Here is a 6,046-nt window from a genome sequence, read left to right as displayed (position 1 = left end):
TTTTTTTCCTGTTCCAATCCTATACCTTAATTCTCTTTTGTAGAAATTAAACTGCTCAATTCTGATTGTTTCTGCTTTCTCATACCTTCTGAAAACATTCTGTATTACACCATCATAAATATTAGTTTTTCACTGCTTACAAGCTGGAAACTAAGTCCAGGACACAGCACAATCCAGGTCTGGATCTGCAAAGAAATATTTTCCAAAATTAAAACTACTTCTGGCTGCTGAATGTAGCTTTGACTGGAACTACATACTCATATAACCAAAGGCTTCTTGCTGTCATTACTTTGGGTGCTCAAAAATAAAATGAATTGTAAGAAAACTTAGATATTGATCAAGCTCACCACTCTGACCATAACTATGCATTGAAGGCACATAGCTGGATTCAGGATGGCAGCATCCTCTCAAGAATGTCAGGCATGAAAACGTCAGAGCTAGCAAGAAACATAATCCTCAGCTACACACGTGTACACCTGGAGGCTATCTATTTTGTTAGAGTTTTTCTTTTGTTGAAAAGACTAAAAAAAGTCACCTCTATGCCTTGCCCAAAGGCTGCTGGGGTCTTCCAGTGGAACTGCACGCAGGTGTGCAAAGCATCCTACAGCCTGGCCAAACCCAGGCACACCAGAAAAACACTGTTAATTTTTAATCTATTTCTTCTTCATTACAAGCCATGTGATCACATCCCTGGTGCTCATGAGCTGCTTATTGGATCACTCTTCTTATCCTTTGGAGAAACGTTGTTTTGGTAAACCCAGTTAAATCTAAAGCACAGTGAGTTTGACAATGCTCTTTTCACAGGCAAGACCTTCATTAAAAGTTGCCTCATAAATTTGTTGGTATCTTACCAAGTGTGTGCTACCCTGCTGCTTATTGCTTGAAATAACATAGCAACTTAAGATCCTGGAAATTTCTATCCACTAAAAATTGTTGAAATTAGCTCAAAAAATAGAAAAACAGATGGGGCTGTCATGTGTGCTTTGTAGTGGTAGGACAGAAAGCTAGGATTTACATTAGGTGCTCCAAGAAATCATAAGAGCACAGATTAGAAAGCACAAGAGTCCTTATCTAAATGCATAAATTTTGCTTTCCTCTTTTCAGACAGAATTAAAGTCATTCAAAGCTGAAATAATCAATTCACTTCAGGAGGCAGAGCATTAAGTAATGCCAATAAAACTCTCACAGTGAGAGGCAGGACTTGTAATGTAGCACTTCTCCAGGGCCTGAAACCAATCGTTTCTTAAGAAGTCAACTGTATGAGAGCCTCTTTCAGTCACTGTATTTCCAACAGAAATCATAACTGTGGGTACTGTAAGGAAAACCAAGGAAAAGAATACATTTGAATATCCGGAGTTACTCAAAACCTGCCTGGATGCTCTCCTGCACAACCTCCTGTAGGGACCTGCTGTAGAAGTGGAGTTGGTTGAGATGACCTCCAGAGGTCCCTTCCAGCCCCTGTGATTCTGTGAAGAGATGGAGACTCAGGATGTTAACAACAAATCAGTAATGAAAGAAAGAAATAGCTTGCTTTATTGAAAACTGCTAACAGAATGATAATTTCTTGTACCTTACATAGTGAGTATATTTCTATAACATTTGCAATTTACTTCAAAGTTGCTTGGGCTATAGTGACACCTTATGGTAGTTTTATTGTATTTTACAAGTCGTTTGGAAATTTAAGCTCTCTTAAAACCTTTAAAGCTGGTCATTGCCAGTGAGGAACTGCTCCGATGTTTTTAGAAAGTTTTTTTTTCCTTTAAGTTACTCAAATACATGTTTAAAATACAATGTAAATAACTTAAAAACATTGAAAAACCAATATTTATTTATCTGCTCATGAGTCCATGCATGGATGGGAAAATGCTTTCTCACACTAGGAGCTCCCAATCTACTGAGCAACTGCAGTGGACTCCAGCTAATGATGTGAGTGCAGGGAGCTTCAGAGATGCAGGACAAAAGCACATTTGTATCTAACAGCAGAAGAATATCAAGCGAATAGCTTATTTTTGCATAACTCCCCACAAATATCTCATTTGCTACAACTCATTCTTCACAACTGCAAAATTGGTAACACAGATAGGGTAACACAGCTCTATAAACACTGACATAAAAAGGATTAACCTAAAGCTTTGTAGTACTCAAAGGGAGAGTCTAGAGATACTAAGTAAAGGGATGAAGTGGAGACATAGCTGCCAGTATCAAAGTGTCCCAAGCAATGAATAATAAAGTGCAAAGATCTTCAGCTTTTCCTGTTTGACTCTGTAAGTTAGCTGCATCCATGAAAGAATTTATAAAACTGTGATTTCTAAGCCAATGCAAACCAACCCAGAACAACTGGATTACTGCACTTTCCTGCTCAAGAAACAGACAACAGTTACAGATTTTACTGATGCCTGGAAACAGGGGATGAAGAGAATATTAGGATGGTAAAGGACACTCAAGTCAGAGATAGTGACTGATTTTCATAGTGGGATACCACTAAGTTCATCTTCACTGAAACTTCACTCTCTTCTCTCCTATGACCATTGACTGAAAGCTGGCATACAATATGGCTGCCCTCCATGCTTTACTTTCCTCTCTTAACAACCCCAGCCAAGGATGATCCTTTTAAGATGAGATCTCTGACATACTTGATCAATTTATGACACTGAAAACGTTGAACACTACATTCCTTCAAAGCTAGCAAGCTCAAGAGCCAGACAACACAGCATATCCTGAAACTCAGGTTCAAAGCAAGTGATGGTTTTTAAGAAATGAACGATGAAAATGAAAATTTAGATCACCATGTAGCATCAGAATGCCAAATTCAATCGTGGGCTTAGCGTGCTTTCAGAAAAAGTAAAAGTTAATGTCAGAGATATCCAGTCTGTTAGTTTTTCCCCACAACTTTCATTCACTCCATGGGGGAAATAAATGATCAAATTTCACAGCAACCACTTTAAGAAATAAACTCAAAATTACGTTCCATAAGCTATAATTCAAACTAAATATAAACTGATAAAGTTCTCCACAGAAGTTAGTATTTCATGGAAATTTAGAATAAAATTATCTTTCAACACAAACATATGAAAAGTTCATTTATTTCCATAGGCAACCTCATTCACAGTACAAAGTGATAAGAATTTCTCAAAACAGTCACTGTACCTTTTACATATTTTAAGTAACTGATCTAAAAGTTGATACAAGAATAAATTTGTTTTTGAAGAGCTGTCCATTAAATTGGAGATACACCAATGCCATGCTATGACAGTTCTAATTATGAATCACAGCTGACACTACAGTAACACTACTTTATAAATGAGGATTTTCATGTTTTACAATCAAAACATAAAATTGCCACTAGTACAGAGACTGTACGATTAGACAAATAAACAAATATTAAATATTTTGCACAAGGCCTGAGTTCACTATAACATACTTTGATTTACAACTTCATCTCAGAAATCTGTACAGCAGTTAGAATTGTTTCAGAGAACTCAAAGACAGTACAACTTCACAGGCTTGTACGTTCAGTTGATAGAGGTGTGAGGCCTGAAAGGCAAGAGGATTTGGTGTAGGAATCCAAGGTTTCACTGCCTTGCGTGACTTCCTTGTAAAGCAGTCAAAACCTACTGGAAAGACAGATACAAAGCAGGACCTCACATGAAAACCAGCTCAATCATCTGATGTTCTCCACACAGGTTTCCTCACAGCTATTTCAGAATAGAAGTTCATAATTGAGTATATAAAATGCAGCATATCTCTTAACAAAGAACATAAAAGGGTTACATGTACAACAGGATATTTACGTATTCCCCTTCCTTACATTTCTTTAATTAGAAGTGGCACAAATTAGCGATATTTACCTCCTCGATAAAAAAAAACTCATCAACAAACAAAAATCACTGTAAAGTCCAAAAAATTTCTGTAATGAGAGACTCAGTCTTCATAAACTTACCTTTTAAAAACCATTCTTTTCTGCTCAAATCACGTAGATACAGGCAGACTAACCGTATGGATGAACAATACAAAACAAAGCAGCATATAATTGTTTGCCCAAATGGAAGCCTTGTAGAAAATGATTTAAATCTAACTTCTCATTTAATCTTTGCTCCTTTGGTGCATTTGAACTGAAAAACCTATAGTCTCGTTGTCTAAATACACACCTATCTGTAGATGTACACAGACGAGGTTACAATACTAAAGCTACCACATCTTCCTTACTCTAAGGTGCCACTGGGATATTTATGGAAACGATATGTGAAACAGATGTTGCTACAAAACAAGACTAAACAGAAAAGTTTTAAATCGTAAGACTTGGTGCACAATGTTGCAAGCATTCAAAAACTCAACTGTTTACCTGGAGTACCCAGCACCTGGACAGACCTTTAAGGCCTCAACTTCTCCAAGCAATTTAAAACAGATCACCATCAAGAGAGGAAGACATACAGTATTCAATAAAACAAACGAGGAAACACCCTCCGTTCTCAGTAAAATTCCTTACTTTATCTCCCAAATGGTGGATTCATTAACTTTCAAAAGACTGGAACTGCCCTTTTACATACGAAGGCTCCACAGGCCGTAACATGCCTCATCCAAAAGACAAGTGGGGAAAAAAACAAAATCTGATCCTTCCACCATCCTTGAAATGGCACAAGTGTCATTTCATTTCTACTTCTCTCCTCTTGAAAGAAGCAGGCCTACGGATTACTAAGCAAGCTACTCAGTAAGGAACTAGTTTCAACGTTCCCCTCAATCAGTCCCAGTAGAGTAGGTTTTTCTCTGGCCTCTTTAATACCATCCTTCCATCTATAGAATTCATTTTCTAAGACTGGGTTTTCAGAGGATGCTTCAGAGACTTTCATACTTCAAGAATTTTGAACTAACAGTTCTAATACAGAAAAACCACTGTCTTGGTACAAGATGATCCATTTAATATACACCAGAGCAGCCAAAGGACAATTTATGCCTACACTTAAGATATGCAGCAATGTCCACTTCTCCTCTTTGCACTTCTCCTTTTGCTGTAAACATTTCATAAACAGCTCAATTAAAAAACATGAACTTTCTCCCTTCTCCTCTTTGCCAGTCCTTTCCAAATGAATGGAAAGTAAGCAGGAGGGCCAGGCAAATAAAACGGATGCGCAGGGTGGAGACCATGTGGTGATGATTCGACCAGCCAGCTTCCACATTTTTTCCTTTACATTAGGCTGAATACAAAGGGTAGAAACTTGAAGTATTGTTCAGAGAATGGAGACATGCTTTCTATCAGGTTACTTTTTCAATAAGGAGTTTGCAAAATCTTAAATCAGATACCACCTTCAAAGCTGTCATATCCATTTGGTTTTGCATTAGGGCTAAACAGTCCCCTCTACTTCAGGCCAGTGTAGATGTAACACTGTTTTCCATCTGCGTCCAGAAATAGAGGGCCTCGGGCATACCCACAATTTTGTGATATTGCACCTCCTACTCCTTTCCACAAACTGAACTGGATCTGAAGAACACTGCTTTCAAACACTGGTGTTCACTCTGGCCATAACATAAGCCTTTCATCCTCTTGCAGGGCCTCAGAATGATGATGTGCAAGTGAATAGATGAACTAGATAATGCTTTCTTTAGAAAGGCTATTGCAGCTGGAGCCAAGTGGGACATGGCCTTGGTGACTTACCTCTTTCAATTCCTCCTCCCTTTAAGTTAAGCAGAAATAACTGAGATGTTCACACACATTTAGTTCTGACAAACTAAATAGGAAGTACGTGCAAAAAAGAGGGATGTGATCCTCTGATTTTAACTGAAATTGCTTTTCCAATTCTATTTTTTAGTAACAGGAGAAAAAATGCTACAATTTTTGTAAACTGCCTGTTTTCTTTGTTTCTATTCTTCTACTCTGGTCATTCTGAAAACTGAGACAAACAAATCAAAATTACGTGCAGAAATGAGAAACAGAAAACATCTCATATTACTTCAGCCACGTAAAAATATTACTCCAACACATCAGCATCTCACAGAAGAACCTTAGTTTTTTACCTTGTAGGATAGTTCTTGCTTTGTTCTTACAAAATAC

The sequence above is a fragment of the Cyrtonyx montezumae genome, unplaced genomic scaffold (assembly GCF_038088225.1).
Source record: "Cyrtonyx montezumae isolate F1298 unplaced genomic scaffold, pur_monq_1.0 scaffold_3, whole genome shotgun sequence".
Classification (NCBI taxonomy): domain Eukaryota; kingdom Metazoa; phylum Chordata; class Aves; order Galliformes; family Odontophoridae; genus Cyrtonyx; species Cyrtonyx montezumae.
The sequence above is the reverse complement of the archived record's forward strand: the minus strand, read 5'-3'. Positions refer to the sequence as shown.